This window comes from Anopheles funestus (genome assembly GCF_943734845.2).
Source record: "Anopheles funestus chromosome X unlocalized genomic scaffold, idAnoFuneDA-416_04 X_unloc_23, whole genome shotgun sequence".
Lineage (NCBI taxonomy): Eukaryota > Metazoa > Arthropoda > Insecta > Diptera > Culicidae > Anopheles > Anopheles funestus.
Window position 1 is genome coordinate 432,501 of NW_026045147.1, and position 25,000 is coordinate 457,500.

The following is a 25,000-nucleotide window of genomic DNA, read 5'->3' on the forward strand; positions in this document are numbered from 1 at the left end:
GCTGGTTGCGAGCGACAGCCACCGAGTTGTCGGGAAGGCGTGCAGCTGACAGCTGGTCCTGCGCGGCTAACTCCTCCCTTTCCGCATTCCAGCCATCTTGCAGCTCGTCGGTTATCCGTGCGACGAACTCGCAAATGCCGCTCCACCTCTCCGGGCTCTCAAGCAAGGCTGCCTCGAAGCCCTCGGGGGTGATCTGGTTCGATCTCCCCGCCTCGAACAGCACCTCCCGTTCAGCGGCAAAACGCGGACAGGAAAATACGACGTGTTCCGCCGTCTCGGCAACGCCAGGACATCTGGGGCAGTCCGGGGACGACGTGAAGCCCATCCGGCACAGGTAGTCACGGAAAAATCCGTGGCCAGACAATACCTGCGCCAACTGGAACGTCACGTCTCCATGCTTCCGTGACTGCCATGCCCTCACGTCGGGTAGCACTCGATGCGTCCACCGAGTGTACCGACTGGCGTCTTCGCTGGCAGCATCCGCGTCCCACCGCTGCTGCCACTGCTCATACGTCTGGTCACGCTCCAGCTCACGAACGCCAGACCTGGGGATCTCGTTGGCTGGATCGTTCAGCCGTTGATGGACCCTGCTGTCCTCCTCTATCTGCAGGCATATTGGAATGAGACCGGCCAGCAGCACGGCCGTCTCACCCCTCACCGTCCGGAAAGCCCGACAAACACGAATGGCCGTTGTCCTCTGCACGCGCTGCACCAATCTACGGCATTGGCGCAGCTGCAGCCCCTCCGACCATACTGGGGCCCCGTAGCGCAGGATGGAGTCCGCTACGGCCGCCAGCAGTCGGGCACGCGACGACTTCGGTCCACTGTGGTTCGGCATGAGGCGCGTGACGGCTTCCGCGACCTTCATGGCCTTCGCTGCAGCCTGCTGAACGTGCGGCAACCATGACAGGTGGTCGTGCAACCAAACTCCAAGATAACGGATGGAGCGCTGGGATTGCACGACCACACCTCCGATGTTGATGCTCACGACCGGATGACGCTTCAGGGTGGAGATGAGCGTCATTTCCGTCTTCTCTGGCGCCAACGAGAGACGGTTCCGGTCCAGCCAGTCCATGATTACCGCGATGGCTCGTTCAGCAGTCGAGGAAGCGGCTTGGGGTGTCGTTGCGGGGACCAAGACGACAAGGTCATCAGCATAGCCAATAACCTCGGCCCCCTCAGGCAACTGGACACCCAGGACCCCGTCGTACAGCACGTTCCAAAGCGTGGGTCCCAAAATGGAACCCTGTGGAACGCCCGCACTGATGTTACGCTCGACAGGGCCCTCGCTGGTGTCGATAACCAGCCGCCGGTCCTCGAAATAGCTCCTCAGTATCTGCTGCAGCGATGACGGTACCCCCTTGTCCCTCAGCGCGTTGGCGATGGCTTGCCAGGGCGCAGAGTTAAAGGCGTTGCGGATATCAAGTGCCACCACCATCAGGCAGCGCTTGTCTCGGGCGTTGGTGCGGCGAAAGGACATGGCCGTCCTGCCCGCTTCGACAACGCGCTGGATCGCACTGATGGTGGATCTGCCTCGCCGGAAACCGTACTGCCCGTCCGACAGCCGTTCCGCATCTGGTTCCTCCAGGAACTCGTTGAGGCGGTTAAGAATTAGGCGCTCCAACACCTTGCCGAGTGCGTCGAGCATACACAGCGGCCGGTAGGAGGAGCTTTCCCCGGGAGGCTTGCCAGGCTTTGGCAACAGTACCAGTCGTTGCCTCTTCCAGGGCGCTGGAAACGCACCCCGGTCCAGGCAGTCCTGGTACAAACGGACGAAAACCTCCGGGTACTTCCTAATGGCCGTCTTAACCGCCGCGTTGGGGATACCGTCCAGTCCAGGCGCTTTCCGGTTCGCCATCGATCCCACGATGGACAACAGCTCGCCCACGGTGACAGGGGTCAACGAAGAACTCCGCTCCTCGGTGTCGACGCTCGATGATTCAGCGTCCGGCCAGTCAACAGGCGGATGTGTCGGGAACAGATCGTTGGCTATCCGCTCCAACACGACACGGTCAGTCTCAGGTGGCACGAAGCAGCCACGAAGACGAGACATGACCACCCGATAACCGGCCCCAAACTCGTTGGTTTCCGCCTGTTGAATCAGCTCATCGAGCTGCGCTCGCTTGCTGGCCCGGACAGCCTTCTCGACGGCTCTCCTCGCCGACCGATGATGTGCAGCCACGATGCTGCGCTCCTGCAGGTCGGTGGTATGAAGCATCCGCTCGTGCACGGCCGCACACTCCTCCCGAAGACGCAAGATCTCCGGAGTCCACCAGAAGAGGTCTCGATGGGGGTCACGATGCGACATGGTGACGCGCTCCATCGTGTCGTCGCATGCATCTAGCATGGCGTCGACCATCCCCTCCTGGCTGACGGCTCGTTCCGGAAAACCGGCCGTCTGGAGTGCGGCTGCGAATGCCTCCACCGAAAACTGCGTCGTCTTCCATCTCCGGCCAGCGTGCCGAAACGTGGTGGATGACGAAGAGGACCCCTGTCCCCGCTGACGATGCTGCTGCTGTTGTCGCTGCTGCCTCCCGTTCAGGTGACGATGCTGCTGCTGCAGGTGCTGCTGCTGCTGGTGCTGCTGCTGCTGGTGCTGCTGCTGTTGTCGTCGCTGCTGGTCGAGAGTTGGAGGCCCCACGGTGAAGAAAATGTACCGGTGGTCCGACGCCGTATAGTGGCACGAAGTGGTGTTCGCTGCCACCTCCCAAGTGTCTGGACGAGCAATGGATGCGCTCGCGAAAGACACATCCACGACACTGGGAGTGGCGACTCCGTTGCCCACGAACGTCGGGACCGATCCTTGGTTCAGGATCACAAGCCCAAGCTGCCGGATTGTGTCCAGCAGCTCTTCACCGCGCCGGGTGGTACGTTGGCTACCCCACTCCTCATTCCAGGCGTTGAAATCGCCTGCCAGGACGATGCGAGGGTGGGGTTGGGCCTCCAACTCCACCGCCTCCAGAAGTTGCTCGAACTCGCCGGCGTTGAGACGTGGAGGGGCGTAACAGCTGATGAAGACCACCCCTCCAATCTGCGCAGCAGCCAACCCGGGCATGGCACAGCGCCAGACCCGCTGGATTGGAAGGTGGCCGGTTGCCACCACAGCTGCTCTCCCCGACGAATCCACCGTCCAGTTACCGCTGCCCTCTGGAGGTCGATACACCTCTGACAGCAGCAGCACGTCGACCCGCTTCGTGCGGGCTGTTTGCAGGGCCAGATCCTGGGCAGTGCGTCCACCACCCAGGTTGACCTGCATCACCCTCACTACACCCGACACTGTTGACCTTGTCGGCACGATGAGTGGCCCACTCGATGGGGCCCCTGACAGACAATGCACTTAGCTGCCGACGTGCACTGACTAACGCGGTGGCCTACCTCGCCACACTGCAAACACTGACCCGTCCGGTCAGTTGAAGAGCGGCAGTCCCGCGCCAGGTGCCCCATCAGCAGGCAACGGAAGCAACGCTGACGGTCGAGCGGCTTCTTCGGCACTTCACGGATCCCGCTGACACATTGGCAGAGTGTCAGCTTCTGACCAATGAGACTCCGTGCCTTGGCCAGTGGAAGTCGAACTCGCGCTCGCTTAGTGCCATCACGGAGCTCCCAAAGCTCGACGTGAGTGATGCCAGCCGCTGACCCCAGCTTCTCCTCAATGGCAAGCTTCACGTCACTCTCTTTGGCCAGAGAGTCGACGTTGGTGATGAGAAGCTCACCCATCTCCGTCACCACTCGTGCCTCGCCATCCTCACCTAGCGCTAGCTGGATCCGGCGAGCCAGCTCCGCGCTATCGACGTTCTTCCGCAACGGTACAAGCAGATGACCTTGCACGGTCCGGCGCCCCATGCCGATGTCTGCCCTGACGTCCTGCAGCTCCTGAGATGTACGCAGCTTCACGTACATCTCTGTCCAGGTTTTGTCCGAACCTGGGACCACCGCAATGCGGTCAGGACGCGGAGGACGCCCCTTAGACTGGGCACGATGCTGCTGATGTTGTTGCTGCTGACTCTGCTGCTGCTGCTGGCGCATCTGAGGTGGCCGGTACGGCTGGCCCACCTGCTGCGGTTGCTGCTGCTGCTGAGTCGAACGTTGCGATCGGCTCTTCCGACCGCTCACGACCGTAGCCCAGGACATCTGCTGCTGTTGCCGCTGCTGCTGACGTTGCGGTTGCTGCTGCTGCTGCTGCTGCTGGCCATTAGCCGACACTGCGACCGTCCGTCGCTGCGGCTGTGGCTGGCTGCGCTGCTGCTGCTGCTGCTGCTGCTGCTGCTGCCGCTGTTGTTGTTGCTGCTGCCGCTGCTGCTGCTGCTGCCGCTGCTGCTGCTGCTGCTGCTGCTGCTGCTGCTGCAGTTGCGAAGCTTTCTTCGCACGGTTGCGCTGCTGCCGGCTGCGTTTTGTCCTGGCACTGCCCTGACCAACAGGCTGTGCCGAGGAATGAAGCGCCGTCAAGGAACGCATGCCCTCTTGAAGCGCTTCCAGCGTACACTTCAGGGCCACTTCACGTTCCCGGCTAAGTCGCAGCTCTTCCGTCAGCGACTCGATCTGTTTGGCGAAGTTCTCCAGCATCTTGTGCTGGAAAGCCAGCACCGACGCTTCGCCATCGTCGTGGGGAGCCACGGTTGAAGACATCTCCCCTGCCGCTACCACTGGCGGCACCACCGTCTGCTCGAGAAGAGAGGCGTCGGAAAATTCCGCATCGTCCTCCTCCTCGGAATTATCAGCCTCGGACGGAACCGCCACCGTTGGTCCGGCCGGCCGTGGTGTCTCCGGTAAAGGGGAAGGGGTATCGGACCGCTTCCGAGGCGTGGACGACGACCGCACCCCGGAACGAAGCACCCGCCCCTCCATTCTCCGCTCCTTTCACAAAAAACCGCCTGCACGAATCGTTCAGACGGAACAAGGGAATATTCCCTTCAACATCTGCCAAGGTAACGACCGTCCGTCGCTAGAGCCCCTTTGGCAGATTTCCCGTCCGCGGATCGCAAGAATGAAAAACTCCCACTTTTTTCTTTATTAAAAACAATTTCGCAAGAGAAAACCGCAAGAATAAGAATTTTTAATAAATTCCGCAAGAGATTCAAGAAAACACCAAAAAACGGGTTCGTACAGGGATAACTGGCTTGTGGCCGCCAAGCGTTCATAGCGACGTGGCTTTTTGATCCTTCGATGTCGGCTCTTCCTATCATTGTAAAGCAAAATTTACCAAGCGTAGGATTGTTCACCCTTTCAAGGGAACGTGAGCTGGGTTTAGACCGTCGTGAGACAGGTTAGTTTTACCCTACTGGTGTGCATTGTTTGTCGCTATCTTAACGGAATTCCTGTGCAGTACGAGAGGAACCACAGGTACGGACCACTGGCTCAATACTAGTTCGAACGGACTATGGTATGACGCTACGTCCGCTGGATTATGCCTGAACGCCTCTAAGGTCGTATCCAATCCGAGCTGATAGCGCTTCTTATACCCATTAGGTGGTCGTAAGCTAGCGGGCCTAACAACCCTCCGAGAACCGTCCGTGCTGTCCATTGGCACACTGGCGTCTCATCCCCGCTTACTACTAGGCCGCAAAGGGCGGGTTCGCGCTGCACGTGTTAGTACCATACATGTTGGGAACACCGGTGGACGAGCTTGCCGACTGTGGATAGCACTAGTTTCGACACCTACGACCGCCCGCAAACGACGGGACTACAGGCTGGGAGCTTCAAGTTGTAGAGATGCGTTCGCATCGATCCTCTCAGGCGACCCATGCTTGGTGGTTAGTGCTTGCGCGTGCGCGCCCCGTGTGTGCTGGAATTGGCCAACCAGTGCACATTGGTGGTGCGTACCGTGACTTGCACCATGTGACGAGAGTGTTGAAGAACACTGTGTGGTGACTCTATGCCTATGTGATGGGGTGCTTGTAACACACGACCGAACCGACGGCTCGTTGGATGGTCACGACAGTGTGGTGCAGGTGCGCCCATGTGTAACGAATACATTGAGTGCCGTTGGAGGTTAGCGGTTGGTTGGTTGCATGCTACAACTTCGCGTTGTACATGGGCTGGCCGCTGCGCTTCCTTCGGGTTGCCACTTGATGTTGATAGGGTTGATGTATTGTGTTCGTTGACTTTTGGTTCATTCCAAAAGTCTTCGGACTTAGATAATTTTACAAGTGTCGGCGCTCTCGGACCGAAAATAAGAAGACAACTAAGAAGAAAAAGAGAAAGAAGCTAATAGTGGAAAGTATTCTTCTTCAAAGAAGGAACAAAAATTTTACAAGTGTTGAAAAATTTCCTAAGTCCAAAAAATTTTCTAAGTCCAGAAAATTTTCTAAGTCCCACAAAATGGAACATGATGAAGAAGATACAGAAGTTGAAAATTTTTCTAAGTCCAAAAAATTTTCTAAGTCCAGAAAATTTTCTAAGTCCAAAGTGTTGGAACAATTTCCAAAGGCCCATAGGTTGCACTGAATTTTCCTAAGTTGGCCACAAGTACCCATGAGGTATCGAGAAGGTTCACCCGAAGGACATAATATGTCCCAAAGTACCGATAGAGTACCCACAAATAGCACCGCGTTGGCCTAAGTTGGCCAAAAGTACCGATAGAGTACCCACAAGTAGCACTGAGTTGGCCTAAGTTGGCCAAAAGTACCGATAGAGTACCCACAAGAAGCACTGAGTTGGCCTAAGTTGGCCAAAAGTACCGATAGAGTACCCACAAGAAGCACTGAGTTGGCCTAAGTTGGCCAAAAGTACCGATAGAGTACCCACAAATAGCACCCAGTTGGCCTAAGTTGGCCAAAAGTACCGATAGAGCACCCAAAAGTAGCACCCAATTGGCCTATGTTGGCCAAAAGTACCGATAGAGTACCCACAAATAGCACCCAGTTGGCCTAAGTTGGCCAAAAGTACCGATAGAGCACCCACAAGTAGCACCCAATTGGCCTATGTTGGCCAAAAGTACCGATAGAGTACCCACAAATAGCACCGAATGGGCCTAAGTTGGCCAAAAGTACCGATAGAGTACCCACAAATAGCACCGCGTTGGCCTAAGTTGGCCAAAAGTACCGATAGAGTACCCACAAGTAGCACTGAGTTGGCCTAAGTTGGCCAAAAGTACTGATAGAGTACCCACAAATAGCACCGAATGGGCCTAACATGGCCAAAAGTACCGATAGAGTACCCACAAATAGCACCGAATGGGCCTAACATGGCCAAAAGTACCGATAGAGCACCCACATATAGCACCCCATTGGCCTAAGTTGGCCAAAAGTACCGATAGAGTACCCACAAAGAGCACCCAATTGGCCTAAGTTGGCCAAAAGTACCGCCAAGTAGCACCATAGAGGCCCGAGTAGAGCGAAATGTGGGCCAAATTGAACATTTGAAAATTTTTACAAGTCCAGAAAATTTTCTAAGTCCAGAAAATTTTCTAAGTCCAAAGAGTTGGACAAATTTCCTTAGGCCCAAAGGTTGCACTGAATGTTCCTAAGTTGGCCATCAGTACCCATGAAGTATCGCGAAGGTTCACCCGAAAGACACAATATGCCCTAAAGTACCCACAGAGTACCCACAAGTTGCACCCAATTGGCCTAAGTTGGCCAAAAGTACCGACAAGTAGCACCATAGAGGCCCGAGTAGAGCGAAATGTGGGCCAAAGTACCGAGTAGTTGCAACAAATGCCCAAATGGATACCAAAATGTGGTACCAAGCACCTAACTGTTGCAACAAATGCTAGCTTTCTGAGCAAAAGCTGTGGACCAATTTCGTAGAAGAACCGCCTAGGCGAAAAGGCAAAAATCGCCGAAGCTGGCCCGCTCGCAGAGCTCGCGGGCCAGGAGATACTCATAGGGCGATTTACTAGAGTGGGGAACTTGAGAATTTTTGTGTCCGAGACTTTGGGCAACTTCGCGGCCGCCCCCTTAAAGTAAAAGATTTTCTCTGGGTGCCTAAAATTCGCAATTCCCGCAAAGTCGGGAAGACGTTAAAGTTTTTGCCCAAAAAATGGCCATCGATTTAAGGTGATTTTCCAATAAGAAAATGCTTCCTATTTTGAATTTTTTCGAATATTTCCTAAACTAAGCGTCGGAGCACATGGCCGTGGAGGAACTTTTGGTAGCTTTTGGCAAGGGCTATCGGATGAAATAATGCGAAAGGCCATCGGAGCGATATTGGATTAATGCGGGCCCATAAACGTACCTAAGAAGTGAAAATTGGTACCTTGCACGCAGGATGCAAGAAATGCTTGAGTGTTAACCAACATCGGTACCAAGTACCTAGGTTATATCGAGTGCGTAGATGGAAGTCGGTACCGAAGGGAAACCTTCCTAGGCTAGGTGCACGCAAGTGAGTATGGATCGATCAGTAGAAAGATGGGAAGCCCAAGGAAACCTTCCTAGGCTAGGTGCACGCAAGTGAGTATGGATCGATCAGTAGAAAGATGGGAAGCCATAGGAAACCTTCCTAGGCTAGGTGCACGCAAGTGAGTATGGATCGATCAGTAGAAAGATGGGAAGCCATAGGAAACCTTCCTAGGCTAGGTGCACGCAAGTGAGTATGGATCGATCAGTAGAAAGATGGGAAGCCATAGGAAACCTTCCTAGGCTAGGTGCACGCAAGTGAGTATGGATCGATCAGTAGAAAGATGGGAAGCCCAAGGAAACCTTCCTAGGCTAGGTGCACGCAAGTGAGTATGGATCGATCAGTAGAAAGATGGGAAGCCCAAGGAAACCTTCCTAGGCTAGGTGCACGCAAGTGAGTATGGATCGATCAGTAGAAAGATGGGAAGCCCAAGGAAACCTTCCTAGGCTAGGTGCACGCAAGTGAGTATGGATCGATCAGTAGAAAGATGGGAAGCCCAAGGAAACCTTCCTAGGCTAGGTGCACGCAAGTGAGTATGGATCGATCAGTAGAAAGATGGGAAGCCATAGGAAACCTTCCTAGGCTAGGTGCACGCAAGTGAGTATGGATCGATCAGTAGAAAGATGGGAAGCCCAAGGAAACCTTCCTAGGCTAGGTGCACGCAAGTGAGTATGGATCGATCAGTAGAAAGATGGGAAGCCATAGGAAACCTTCCTAGGCTAGGTGCACGCAAGTGAGTATGGATCGATCAGTAGAAAGATGGGAAGCCATAGGAAACCTTCCTAGGCTAGGTGCACGCAAGTGAGTATGGATCGATCAGTAGAAAGATGGGAAGCCATAGGAAACCTTCCTAGGCTAGGTGCACGCAAGTGAGTATGGATCGATCAGTAGAAAGATGGGAAGCCATAGGAAACCTTCCTAGGCTAGGTGCACGCAAGTGAGTATGGATCGATCAGTAGAAAGATGGGAAGCCCAAGGAAACCTTCCTAGGCTAGGTGCACGCAAGTGAGTATGGATCGATCAGTAGAAAGATGGGAAGCCCAAGGAAACCTTCCTAGGCTAGGTGCACGCAAGTGAGTATGGATCGATCAGTAGAAAGATGGGAAGCCATAGGAAACCTTCCTAGGCTAGGTGCACGCAAGTGAGTATGGATCGATCAGTAGAAAGATGGGAAGCCATAGGAAACCTTCCTAGGCTAGGTGCACGCAAGTGAGTATGGATCGATCAGTAGAAAGATGGGAAGCCCAAGGAAACCTTCCTAGGCTAGGTGCACGCAAGTGAGTATGGATCGATCAGTAGAAAGATGGGAAGCCATAGGAAACCTTCCTAGGCTAGGTGCACGCAAGTGAGTATGGATCGATCAGTAGAAAGATGGGAAGCCCAAGGAAACCTTCCTAGGCTAGGTGCACGCAAGTGAGTATGGATCGATCAGTAGAAAGATGGGAAGCCATAGGAAACCTTCCTAGGCTAGGTGCACGCAAGTGAGTATGGATCGATCAGTAGAAAGATGGGAAGCCCAAGGAAACCTTCCTAGGCTAGGTGCACGCAAGTGAGTATGGATCGATCAGTAGAAAGATGGGAAGCCATAGGAAACCTTCCTAGGCTAGGTGCACGCAAGTGAGTATGGATCGATCAGTAGAAAGATGGGAAGCCATAGGAAACCTTCCTAGGCTAGGTGCACGCAAGTGAGTATGGATCGATCAGTAGAAAGATGGGAAGCCCAAGGAAACCTTCCTAGGCTAGGTGCACGCAAGTGAGTATGGATCGATCAGTAGAAAGATGGGAAGCCATAGGAAACCTTCCTAGGCTAGGTGCACGCAAGTGAGTATGGATCGATCAGTAGAAAGATGGGAAGCCATAGGAAACCTTCCTAGGCTAGGTGCACGCAAGTGAGTATGGATCGATCAGTAGAAAGATGGGAAGCCATAGGAAACCTTCCTAGGCTAGGTGCACGCAAGTGAGTATGGATCGATCAGTAGAAAGATGGGAAGCCATAGGAAACCTTCCTAGGCTAGGTGCACGCAAGTGAGTATGGATCGATCAGTAGAAAGATGGGAAGCCATAGGAAACCTTCCTAGGCTAGGTGCACGCAAGTGAGTATGGATCGATCAGTAGAAAGATGGGAAGCCCAAGGAAACCTTCCTAGGCTAGGTGCACGCAAGTGAGTATGGATCGATCAGTAGAAAGATGGGAAGCCCAAGGAAACCTTCCTAGGCTAGGTGCACGCAAGTGAGTATGGATCGATCAGTAGAAAGATGGGAAGCCATAGGAAACCTTCCTAGGCTAGGTGCACGCAAGTGAGTATGGATCGATCAGTAGAAAGATGGGAAGCCATAGGAAACCTTCCTAGGCTAGGTGCACGCAAGTGAGTATGGATCGATCAGTAGAAAGATGGGAAGCCCAAGGAAACCTTCCTAGGCTAGGTGCACGCAAGTGAGTATGGATCGATCAGTAGAAAGATGGGAAGCCATAGGAAACCTTCCTAGGCTAGGTGCACGCAAGTGAGTATGGATCGATCAGTAGAAAGATGGGAAGCCATAGGAAACCTTCCTAGGCTAGGTGCACGCAAGTGAGTATGGATCGATCAGTAGAAAGATGGGAAGCCCAAGGAAACCTTCCTAGGCTAGGTGCACGCAAGTGAGTATGGATCGATCAGTAGAAAGATGGGAAGCCCAAGGAAACCTTCCTAGGCTAGGTGCACGCAAGTGAGTATGGATCGATCAGTAGAAAGATGGGAAGCCCAAGGAAACCTTCCTAGGCTAGGTGCACGCAAGTGAGTATGGATCGATCAGTAGAAAGATGGGAAGCCATAGGAAACCTTCCTAGGCTAGGTGCACGCAAGTGAGTATGGATCGATCAGTAGAAAGATGGGAAGCCCAAGGAAACCTTCCTAGGCTAGGTGCACGCAAGTGAGTATGGATCGATCAGTAGAAAGATGGGAAGCCATAGGAAACCTTCCTAGGCTAGGTGCACGCAAGTGAGTATGGATCGATCAGTAGAAAGATGGGAAGCCATAGGAAACCTTCCTAGGCTAGGTGCACGCAAGTGAGTATGGATCGATCAGTAGAAAGATGGGAAGCCCAAGGAAACCTTCCTAGGCTAGGTGCACGCAAGTGAGTATGGATCGATCAGTAGAAAGATGGGAAGCCATAGGAAACCTTCCTAGGCTAGGTGCACGCAAGTGAGTATGGATCGATCAGTAGAAAGATGGGAAGCCATAGGAAACCTTCCTAGGCTAGGTGCACGCAAGTGAGTATGGATCGATCAGTAGAAAGATGGGAAGCCATAGGAAACCTTCCTAGGCTAGGTGCACGCAAGTGAGTATGGATCGATCAGTAGAAAGATGGGAAGCCATAGGAAACCTTCCTAGGCTAGGTGCACGCAAGTGAGTATGGATCGATCAGTAGAAAGATGGGAAGCCATAGGAAACCTTCCTAGGCTAGGTGCACGCAAGTGAGTATGGATCGATCAGTAGAAAGATGGGAAGCCCAAGGAAACCTTCCTAGGCTAGGTGCACGCAAGTGAGTATGGATCGATCAGTAGAAAGATGGGAAGCCCAAGGAAACCTTCCTAGGCTAGGTGCACGCAAGTGAGTATGGATCGATCAGTAGAAAGATGGGAAGCCATAGGAAACCTTCCTAGGCTAGGTGCACGCAAGTGAGTATGGATCGATCAGTAGAAAGATGGGAAGCCATAGGAAACCTTCCTAGGCTAGGTGCACGCAAGTGAGTATGGATCGATCAGTAGAAAGATGGGAAGCCCAAGGAAACCTTCCTAGGCTAGGTGCACGCAAGTGAGTATGGATCGATCAGTAGAAAGATGGGAAGCCATAGGAAACCTTCCTAGGCTAGGTGCACGCAAGTGAGTATGGATCGATCAGTAGAAAGATGGGAAGCCATAGGAAACCTTCCTAGGCTAGGTGCACGCAAGTGAGTATGGATCGATCAGTAGAAAGATGGGAAGCCATAGGAAACCTTCCTAGGCTAGGTGCACGCAAGTGAGTATGGATCGATCAGTAGAAAGATGGGAAGCCATAGGAAACCTTCCTAGGCTAGGTGCACGCAAGTGAGTATGGATCGATCAGTAGAAAGATGGGAAGCCATAGGAAACCTTCCTAGGCTAGGTGCACGCAAGTGAGTATGGATCGATCAGTAGAAAGTGGGAAGCCCAGTACCAAATGCCCTAGTGAAGACCGTAAACGAATATCATGAACCGAGAAGGAGCACCAAATGCCCTAGTGAAGACCGTAAACGAATATCATGAACCGATAAGGAGCACCAAATGCCCTAGTGAAGACCGTAAACGAATATCATGAACCGATAAGGAGCACCAAATGCCCTAGTGAAGACCGTAAACGAATATCATGAACCGATAAGGAGCACCAAATGCCCTAGTGAAGACCGTAAACGAATATCATGAACCGAGAAGTAGCACCAAATGCCCTAGTGAAGACCGTAAACGAATATCATGAACCGAGAAGTAGCACCAAATGCCCTAGTGAAGACCGTAAACGAATATCATGAACCGAGAAGTAGCAACGAATGCCTGAAAAAGTACCAAGTCCTCGGTATAGAGTAACGAGAGTTAACCGCCGTGATGTATGCAATGAGGGCAGCCATTGCATGGGTTCTGGACTTGGTTCGCGAATAACTTTTTTGCTAGACATCGGACAAAGTTGACGTGCAAGAACGAAATGTAGCATTTGATGCCACCTATCCAAAACTTTTTCAAGATTGAAGATCCGATCGATACAGCCTGAGTTATAGGCAAAAGTTGGTGCAAAATTGAGCATTTTTAATGGTGAAAAATCGGTACTCCTCGAATAGCTCCTGTTGGAAGCATCGGACCACATGGTCGTGGAGGAACATATTGTAGCGTGCGGTGTCAAGTATCGACACCCAAAACCGCATGTCCGATGGACGGAAAATGACCAAGTTATAGTGAAAACTTGGTTGCACCAAATTCCCGAAGAAGTGCACCGAAGAAGGTGAATGCGATGGTTGTTCGTCGAATAGCTCCGGCCACAGACATGGTAGCGATTAGTGGTGCATGGAAGAAATCTAGCCACAAGTGCCATCTAGCCATGGCCAGAAGAAAGTGTGGCGATATCTTGGATACCGGCGGAGCTATGGGGCAAATACGGGCCAAAAATGGTGCAAGTTGGACCAAAAATCCGACCAAGTGCGCGAGGCGCTTTCGTGAATAGCTCCGGCCACAGACATGGTAGCGATTAGTGGTGCATGGAAGAAATCTAGCCACAAGTGCCATCTACCCATGGCCAGAAGAAAGTGTGGCCATATCTTGGATACCGGCGGAGCTATGGGGCAAATATGGGCCAAAAATGGTGCAAGTTGGACCAAAAATCCGACCAAGTGCGCGAGACGCTTTCGTGAATAGCTCCGGCCACAGACATGGTAGCGATTAGTGGTGCATGGAAGAAATCTAGCCACAAGTGCCATCTAGCCATGGCCAGAAGAAAGTGTGGCCATATCTTGGATACCGGCGGAGCTATGGGGCAAATATGGGCCAAAAATGGTGCAAGTTGGACCAAAAATCCGAAAAAGTACCTAGGTAAATGCGATGGTTGTTCGTCGAATAGCTCCGGCCACAGACATGGTAGCGATTAGTGGTGCATGGAAGAAATCTAGCCACAAGTGCCATCTACCCATGGCCAGAAGAAAGTGTGGCCATATCTTGGATACCGGCGGAGCTATGGGGCAAATATGGGCCAAAAATGGTGCAAGTTGGACCAAAAATCCGAAAAAGTACCTAGGTAAATGCGATGGTTGTTCGTCGAATAGCTCCGGCCAGAGACATGGTAGCGATTAGTGGTGCATGGAAGAAATCTAGCCACAAGTGCCATCTACCCATGGCCAGAACAAAGTGTGGCCATATCTTGGATACCGGCGGAGCTATGGGGCAAATACGGGCCAACAATGGTGCCAGGTGGACCAAAAATCCGACCAAGTGCGCGAGGCGCTTTCGTGAATAGCTCCGGCCACAGACATGGTAGCGATTAGTGGTGCATGGAAGAAATCTAGCCACAAGTGCCATCTACCCATGGCCAGAAGAAAGTGTGGCCATATCTTGGATACCGGCGGAGCTATGGGGCAAATACGGGCCAAAAATGGTGCAAGTTGGACCAAAAATCCGAAAAAGTACCTAGGTAAATGCGATGGTTGTTCGTCGAATAGCTCCGGCCACAGACATGGTAGCGATTAGTGGTGCATGGAAGAAATCTAGCCACAAGTGCCATCTAGCCATGGCCAGAAGAAAGTGTGGCCATATCTTGGATACCGGCGGAGCTATGGGGCAAATATGGGCCAAAAATGGTGCAAGTTGGACCAAAAATCCGACCAAGTGCGCGAGGCGCTTTCGTGAATAGCTCCGGCCACAGACATGGTAGCGATTAGTGGTGCATGGAAGAAATCTAGCCACAAGTGCCATCTACCCATGGCCAGAAGAAAGTGTGGCCATATCTTGGATACCGGCGGAGCTATGGGGCAAATATGGGCCAAAAATGGGTAAAATTGTACGGTCCAAAGCCAAGGGTAAATTTTTTTATTCCTCTAATAACTTCTAGCACAGACATTGAATCGGTTGGTGATGTATGGATGAAATGTAGCAAACAGTTGGAACTACCCATAAAATCTTAAAGATTGACGATCCAATGTATAGAACCGGAGTAATGTGCGATACTTGGTGAAAAATCGAGTGAAAAATTAGCTATAAACTGTTTTTGGCCCATAACTCGAATACTAGACATCGGAAGGGGGGGTCGTAGAACGATTTTTTGTTGCCCTATCGATTCCCTATCGAACGAGCAAAAGTTGTTTTTTTGACCAAAAAGGACCCCTACTCTAGTAAAATTGGCCTGATTTTACTAGTCCCCGGTACCCGTACAGGCAAAATGAGCAAAATGCTCAAGTATGAATGGTTTTTGGCCCATAACTCGAATACTAGACGTCGCAGGGGGGTGTCATGGAACAATTTTTGGTAGCCCTTGAAATTATCTATCGAATGACATATACTTGATTTTTTGACCAAAAAGTTCCTAGACTAGTAAAAATCGCATCATTTTACTAGAGTCGGGTACCCTGTACGAAAAACCGCTATAGTTGCGGTTTTTGGCCAATAACTCGAATACTAGACGTCGGAGGGGGGTGCCGTAGAACAATTTTTTGTAGCCCTTGAAATTACCTTTCGAATGATATATAGTGGTTTTTTGGTCAAACAGTGACCCCGAGACTAGTAACCCTCCATACACAAAACCGCCTAAAAAGTTTTGGTTTTGCAAAATTTTGAAAAGTGCGTCAAAAAAATTTTTTCAAAAAGTACCAAATCGTGATCAGAACTCACTATAGACCATAAAAAGTGAAATCCGATGGTCATTTGCAACACTTGGTCAATCGAGAAAAATTTCACTTTTTTACTAGAGTCGGGTACCCTGAACGAAAAATCGCTCAAGTGATGGTTTTTGGCCAATAACTCGAATACTAGACGTCGGAGGGGGGTGCCGTAGAACAATTTTTTGTAGCCCTTGAAATTACCTTTCGAATGATATATAGTGGTTTTTTGGTCAAACAGTGACCCCGAGACTAGTAACCCTCCATACACAAAACCGCCTACAAAAACTTTGTTTTGAAAAATTTTGAAAAGTTCAAAAAAATTTTTTTTTCAAAAACTACTAAAACGTGATAAGAACTTACTATAGACCATGAAAAGTGATATCCGATGATAATTTGCAAAAGTTGGTAACTAGTAAAAAATTTCACTTTTTTACTAGAGTCGGTGCAACGAGAAAAAAAAAGTCCGTGATGGAGAAAAATGGCACGTTTTCCACGCCTGTACGCTTTCGTTTTCTATATAGGGGGTAGGTGAGCCAGAAGCATGAATTTGACTGAGTACGTATCTTTATGAATTGGGCCCTTCTAAATCGATTGAGACTACCCCCAGGACGATCGGACGACTGCTTCTGGCTCAAAATGTGGTTTTTAGATTTTGATCGTCAATTATGAGAGAAAAAATCGATTAGAAGTAAAGATACGAAATGCTTGGTCTAAGTTGGGAAACGACTTCGGATATTTGTTGGACGTTGTCGTAGAAGGTCCGAGGACCAAGGAAAAGTGATTTCCAAGTGGATTTATGCACTATTAGTCGATGGTAAGATGTGAAATTAGTAGAACTTACCATACAGTTTGCGAAGTTGAAGCAATCGGTTGGTGAATATGGTACTGTCTGTCCAATTTGGTGGTTCGGAATGAGTGAAACGATGTTGATGATGGATAGACGTTCCGATTGCCCCCGATCGGGGAACATATAGTGGTCTTTAAGGTCCAAGTACCTATGTTTTGGTAAGCAGAACTGAGAGTTAAAGGATGAAAGTCGGCCATTCCTAATATCATCCTATCGGTGGTTCGCGAGTTGTTTGAGGACCGGACCAGCTCGCGATGAAACGGTCCTAGGGTATTGGTTATCCATCCAAGGAAGAGTAAATGCGATCCTAGATGTGTGTCGTTGGCCGTTCTACCGGTATCGCCTATCGATGAGATATCGACGGGCATGCCTTACTCGAAAGTTGAATTCTAGGATCGATGGTCAAACAGACCTATGAGCGATAAACCAAACTGAACACGTATTGATGTCGGCTTTTCCTATCATTTGATGCCGCAGGTTGTTTAGGGACCGGAGCAACTTGCGGCCGAGACGGTCCCCGGGGGTTTCTTTCTCCAAGGAGTGGAAACTATTAAGCAAGAGTTGTAGCAAGATACGATCCTCTGATGTGTCGTTGGCCGTTCATGCGGTATCGCCTGTCGATGAGATATCGATGGGCATGCCTTACTCTACCGACCTTCTAATTGAGAGTATTAATCAGGGATCGATGGTCAAACAAGACCAATGAGCGATAAACCAAACTGAACACGTATTGATGTCGGCTTTTCCTATCATTTGATGCCGCAGGTTGTTTAGGGACCGGAGCAGCTTGCGGCCGAGACGGTCCCCGGGGGTTTCTTTCTCCAAGGAGAAGAAACGATTAAGCAAAAGTTGTAGCAAGATACGATCCTCTGATGTGTCGTTGGCCGTTCAAGCGGTATCGCCTGTCGATGAGATATCGATGGGCATGCCTTACTCTCCCGACTGGATTACTGAGAGTTTAATCAGGGATCGATGGTCAAACAGACCAATGAGCGATAAACCAAACTGAACACGTATTGATGTCGGCATTTCCTATCATTTGTCGCAGGTTGTTTAGGGACCGGAGCAGCTTGCGACCGAGACGGTCCCCGGGGGTTTCTTTCTCTAAGGAGTGGAAACGATTAAGCAAAAGTCGTAGCAATAATCGATCACCTGATGTGTCGTTGGCCGTTCTTGCGGTATCGCCTGTCGATGAGATATCGATGGGCATGCCTTACTCTCCTGACTGTTTAATTGAGAGTTATAATCAGGGATCGATGGTCAAAAAGACCTATGAGCGATAAACCAAACTGAACACGTGTTGATGTCGGCATTTCCTATCATTTGTCGCAGGTTGTTTAGGGACCGGAGCAGCTTGCGACCGAGACGGTCCCTTCCCGAAAGATGGTGAACCGAGTCGTCTGGCGTAAAAACCGGACGACTCGAAAGGGCTTGACCCTTTCAAGTGAGCGATAATCACATTCTACGCTCAGTTCGACAGCTACAAGGCAATCACTCGCTATGTTCAGAGCTAATACATGCAACACGCCGGCATTGTTTCCACCGACGCATGGATTCAAGACTGGTGCACTTATTAGTTAAACCGTTCGCCTCCGGGTGTTTCGAGTTCAAGTCTGGATGAGGATTGTTCTTGCTGGTAATAGCTTGAGCCCCTGAATAAGGGGTCGAAGCGTACATCTTGAGACCATGTACAACATATTACCAAATCGGCACCATGGGTTCGGGTGCAAGTGATGTAACCGTGAAAGATGTTGAGCAGCCCAACATCGGTTTACACACGCATAATAGGAAGGCAGCGCTGTCGACTGGTCAGTCGTGTAAGAAGTGTGCATTATCGATCACAAATATATTGGTGATCTGTAGGTTGCGCATACACCATGCCCGGTGTAAAGTGCCGTGGTCCCCCCCGGGGGGCTGCATCAAACCGTTCGCCACGCGAACTACCCAATGGAACGAACTCTATGCATTTAATAAGAAGAAGAGATGATAATGAAACACGGTCGATTTAAGAGTTGAAAACGTTGAAATACCTATAAGCAAGTCTTAAGTTGGTGGTGACCGTTACGCCCCAACAAATTGGTGCCTTACCCTACACCAAAGAGCCATTCAACATGGTTCAAGTGAGCGATAATCACGCTCTACGCTCAGTATGACAGCTGCAAGGCAATCACTCGCTAAGTTCAGAGCTAATACATGCAACACGCCGGCATTGTTTCCACCGACGCATGGATTCAAGACTGGTGCACTTATTAGTTAAACCGTTCGCCTGCGGGTGTTTCGAGTTCAAGTCTGGATGAGGATTGTTCTTGCTGGTAATAGCTTGAGCCCCTGAATAAGGGGCCGAAGCGTACATCTTGAGAGTAAATGTACAACATATTACCAAATCGGCACCGTGGGTTCTGGTGCAAGTGATGTAACCATGAAAGATGTTGAGCAGCCCAACATCGGTTTACACACGCATAATAGGAAGGCAGCGCTGTCGACTGGTCAGTCGTGTAAGAAGTGTGCATTATCGATCTCCAATATATGAGCTCAGTATGACAGCCCAATTGGTAATCCTCGGGACCTCCAGAAAGGAAGCTGGATGAGGATTACCAAATCGAAAGTTGATAAGTGTAGTGGTACCACTTAGTCAACTTGTATCCCGAAAGATGGTGAACCGAGTCGTCTGGCGTAAAAACCGGACGACTCGAAAGGGCTTGACCCTTTCAAGTGAGCGATAATCACATTCTACGCTCAGTTCGACAGCTACAAGGCAATCACTCGCTATGTTCAGAGCTAATACATGCAACATGCCGGCATTGTTTCCACCGACGCATGGATTCAAGACTGGTGCACTTATTAGTTAAACCGTTCGCCTCCGGGTGTTTCGAGTTCAAGTCTGGATGAGGATTGATCTTGCTGGTAATAGCTTGAGCCCCTGAATAAGGGGTCGAAGCGTACATCTTGAGACCATGTACAACATATTACCAAATCGGCACCGTGGGTTCTGGTGCAAGTGATGTAACCATGAAAGATGTTGAGCAGCCCAACATCGGTTTACACACGCATAATAGGAAGGCAGCGCTGTCGACTGGTCAGTCGTGTAAGAAGTGTGCATTATCGATCACAAATATATTGGTGATCTGTAGGTTGCGCATACACCATGCCCGGTGTAAAGTGCCGTGGTCCCCCCCGGGGGGCTGCATCAAACCGTTCGCCACGCGAACTACCCAATGGAACGAACTCTATGCATTTAATAAGAAGAAGAGATGATAATGAAACACGGTCGATTTAAGAGTTGAAAACGTTGAAATACCTTTAAGCAAGTCTTAAGTTGGTGGTGACCGTTACGCCCCAACAAATTGGTGCCTTACCCTACACCAAAGAGCCATTCAACATGGTTCAAGTGAGCGATAATCACGCTCTACGCTCAGTATGACAGCTGCAAGGCAATCACTCGCTAAGTTCAGAGCTAATACATGCAACACGCCGGCATTGTTTCCACCGACGCATGGATTCAAGACTGGTGCACTTATTAGTTAAACCGTTCGCCTGCGGGTGTTTCGAGTTCAAGTCTGGATGAGGATTGTTCTTGCTGGTAATAGCTTGAGCCCCTGAATAAGGGGCCGAAGCGTACATCTTGAGAGTAAATGTACAACATATTACCAAATCGGCACCGTGGGTTCTGGTGCAAGTGATGTAACCATGAAAGATGTTGAGCAGCCCAACATCGGTTTACACACGCATAAGGGGTTTATTGTTATCTGTAGGTTGCGCATACACCATACCCGGTGTAAAGTGCCGTGGTCCCCCAGGGGGCTGCATCAAAACGTTCGCCATGCGAACTACCCAATGGAACGAACTCGATGTATTGAAAGAGATGAACAATTAATAGCGAGAATAGGGGCCCGGAAGCAATTCCGCGGCCCTACGGTCGATTCAAGAGTTGAAACGTTGTACAATCGTGGATAGCACCTAGTGCTAATATGGTGAGAGATAATGTGTGAGGAAATTTAGTTTCCTAAAGTTTAGTTAGTGGTTTCCGTTGTGCCCTAACAAACTTAAAGTTGGTGGTGACCGTTACACCCCAACAAATTGGTGCCTTACCCAACACCAAAGAGCCATTCCATATGGTTCTAGAGAGAGAGAGTTGTGTGGAAATTTATTTCCCACTAAGCGAGTGTGTGTCTGTAGTGGAACGAATTCTGGTTGATCCTACCAGTAATATACGCTTGTCTCAAAGGTTAAGCCATGCATGTCTAAGTACAAACATAAATGAATGTGAAACCGCATAAGGCTCAGTATAACAGCTATAATTCACAAGATCATCCTACCACTAGTTACTTGGATAACTGTGGAAAATCCAGAGCTAATACATGCAACATGCCGGGACTGTTGCCCTCGCGGGTAGCTGAACTGGTGCACTTATTAGTTAAACCAATCGCCTCCGGGCGGCTTGAGTTGAAGTCTGGATAAGGACGCAGATCGTATGGTCGCTTGTCGACTGACGACAGATCTTTCAAATGTCTGCCCTATCAACTATTGATGGTAGTGTAGAGGACTACCATGGTTGCGACGGGTAACGGGGAATCAGGGTTCGATTCCGGAGAGGGAGCCTGAGAAATGGCTACCACATCCAAGGAAGGCAGCAGGCGCGTAAATTACCCAATCCCAGTACGGGGAGGTAGTGACGAGAAATAACAATATGGACCTCTCTAACGATGGTCCATAATTGGAATGAGTTGAGTATAAATCCTTCAACAAGGATCAAGTGGAGGGCAAGTCTGGTGCCAGCAGCCGCGGTAATTCCAGCTCCACTAGCGTATATTAAAGTTGTTGCGGTTAAAACGTTCGAAGTTGATTGCCCGTCCAGACACGTGACCGCCACGGGCGCCCGGTTACACGCCGGGGCCGTTCGTGCGCGCGCTCACGGCTGCGACTCACAATGGTGTACTTGGGCGTTACTCTGTGAACGAGTACCGTGCTACCGGTTAACTCCGGCACGGGCTCCTCATGGTGCTCAAGATACTCACATTTACCTTGAACAAATTAGAGTGCTCAAAGCAGGCTAAGACAAAGCGTCCGGCCCCCCCGTGGGGTTGGCGTTGGCCGAGAATAATCTTGCATGGAATAATGGAATATGACCTCGGTTTATACGATTTCGTTGGTTTGTCAGAAACCTAGAGGTAATGATTAACAGAAGTAGTTGGGGGCATTGGTATTACGGCGCGAGAGGTGAAATTCGTAGACCGTCGTAGGACCAACTGAAGCGAAAGCGTTTGCCATGGATGCTTTCTTTAATCAAGAACGAAAGTTAGAGGATCGAAGGCGATTAGATACCGCCCTAGTTCTAACCGTAAACGATGCCAATTAGCAATTGGGAGACGCTACCCCTATTCGGTGCTCTCAGTCGCTTCCGGGAAACCAAAATCGGGTTCCGGGGGAAGTATGGTTGCAAAGTTGAAACTTAAAGGAATTGACGGAAGGGCACCACAAGAAGTGGAGCTTGCGGCTTAATTTGACTCAACACGGGAAAATTTACCAGGTCCAAACTTATCGAGGTAAGACAGATTGATAGCTCTTTCTCAAATTTAAGGGTAGTGGTGCATGGCCGTTCTTAGTTCGTGGAATGATTTGTCTGGTTAATTCCGATAACGAACGTGACTCAAACATGCTAACTAGAACGCTGTCAGCAGTGCGCCTCCGGGCGCACCTGACGTTACAGCCGGGCGGCGCCTTCACGGGCGGTCGTCGGCTACGTTTGCCCTGCTTAGCGGGACAACTTGTGTTTAGCAAGCTGAGAATGAGCGATAACAGGTCCGTGATGCCCTTAGATGTTCTGGGCTGCACGCGTGCTACAATGTGGGTCGCAGCGTGTTCTCGCCAATAGGCGCCCCCATTCCGAGAGGAACGGGAAATCACTAAAATGCCCATCTAGTCGGGATTGGGGACTGCAACGGTCCCCATGAACCTGGAATTTCTAGTAAGCACTAGTCATTAGCTAGTGCTGATTACGTCCCTGCCCTTTGTACACACCGCCCGTCGCTACTACCGATGGATTATTTAGTGAGGTTTCTGGAGGCTTACCTTCCGCGGTTCCTTCGTGAGCTGCAGCTGGCATGGCTGAAGTTGACCGAACTTGATGATTTAGAGGAAGTAAAAGTCGTAACAAGGTTTCCGTAGGTGAACCTGCGGAAGGATCATTACTGATGATCGTCCGCGAGTGACCAACCATGGGCTGCCTTCGGTGTAGCTCGGTCGCTCGCTTGCTATGTGTCAGAATTTGTTGAAAGCCAACTTGTTCGTTGTACACTTTGATGGGTGACCATCACTGTGTCTCCGTGCCGAGCTAGATCTCCCCTAGCCGTAAGGCACTTGAACGCCCCTTCGACGACGAGTTGCATGTGTGTGGTATGTGTCAGAATCTGGTGAAGCTTTCTGCATGTGATGTGCCTTGTGTGGATCCGTGGCCATTGCATTGTGTCTGGTGCTTAGATACCCAGACACTTAGAACGCTTGCGCGGAAAGCAAACTCGATCGTTGTACACTTTGATGGGTGACCATCACTGTGTCTCCGTGCCGTGCTAGATCCCCCCTAGCCGTAAGGCACTTTGAACGCCCCTTCGACGACGAGTTACAAGAGTGTGGTATGTGTCAGAATCTGGTGAAGCTTTCTGCATGTGATGTGCCTTGTGTGGATCCGTGGCCATTGCATTGTGTCTGGTGTGTAGGTACCCAGACACTTAGAACGCTTGCGCGGAAAGCAAACTCGATCGTTGTACACTTTGATGGGCAACCATCACTGTGTCTCCGTGCCGTGCTAGATCTCCCCTAGCCGTAAGGCACTTTGAACGCCCCTTCGACGACGAGTTACAAGAGTGTGGTATGTGTCATAATCTGGTGAAGCTTTCTGCATGTGATGTGCCTTGTGTGGATCCGTGGCCATTGCATTGTGTCTGGTGTGTAGGTACCCAGACACTTAAGCAAACTCGATCGTTGTACACTGTGATGGGCGAGCATCACTGTGTCTCCGTGCCGTGTAAGAGCTCCCCTGGCCATCAGGCACTTGAAAGGTCCTTCGACGACGAGTTACAATAGTGGTGTGTTAGATACGTCAGGTGATGGTATCTACTGTTGTGCAATACGTATCCGGCCACGGCACGGAACGAACGGGAACTGTGGTGCAGACATACAAAGAGTTAAGCCTATTAGTCATTAACTCTAAGGACGGGGCCATGGGGCGGTACGCAAAGGATACGGATGAGCGAGTATGCAGGCCCAATACTCAATAGCTCGATCCGATCCAAGCACATGAGTTGACTGCGGCGCCAGGTTAACCAATGTGCTAGATTCTATTTGGCCAGTAGAATCTTGTGTCTTATGCGATTTGATACCAAGACACCAGAACGAAAGTTAGTTGAAGAGTTATTAAACTCTTATGAAGTATGGTTGTGCAATCACAACTTATGACTTTAACCTATAAAGTGGATATGGACTTGCAATTATAACATGGAATCTCTACACACCCCATGAGCTCGATCCAATCCACGCACACGAGTTGCCTGAGTAGCGACAGGTATACCGATGTGCAATACGTATCCGGCCACGGCACGGAACGAACGGGAACTGTGGTGCAGACATACAAAGAGTTAAGCCTACTAGTCATTAACTCTAAGGACGGGGCCATGGGGCGGTACGCAAAGGATACGGATGAGCGAGTATGCAGGCCCAATACTCAATAGCTCGATCCGATCCAAGCACATGAGTTGACTGCGGCGCCAGGTTAACCAATGTGCTAGATTCTATTTGGCCAGTAGAATCTTGTGTCTTACGCGATTTGATACCAAGACACCAGAACGAAAGTTAGTTGAAGAGTGATTAAACTCTTATGAAGAATGGTTGTGCAATCACAACTTATGACTTTAACCTATAAAGTGGATATGGACTATCAATTATAACATGGGGCACACACCATGTTCTCGATCCAATCCACGCACACGAGTTGCCTGAGTAGCGACAGGTATACCGATGTGCAATACGTATCCGGCCATAGGCACGGAACGAACAGGAACTGTGGTGCAGACATACAAGGGCCATGGGGCGGTACGCAAAGGATACGGATGAGCGAGTATGCAGGCCCAATACTCAATAGCTCGATCCGATCCAAGCACATGAGTTGACTGCGGCGTCAGGTTAACCGATGTGCAATACGTATCCGGCCATAGGCACGGAACGAACAGGAACTGTGGTGCAGACATACAAGGGCCATGGGGCGGTACGCAAAGGATACGGATGAGCGAGTATGCAGGCCCAATACTCAATAGCTCGATCCGATCCAAGCACATGAGTTGACTGCGGCGCCAGGTTAACCGATGTGCTAAGAGAGTTGTTCCTGGGCCTTCAAAGTGACTTCAAAACTATCTTAGCGAATGGTGGCCATGGGCGTAGACATGAGCCACAAGTCACAAGGCCTGGGACTATTGGGTAA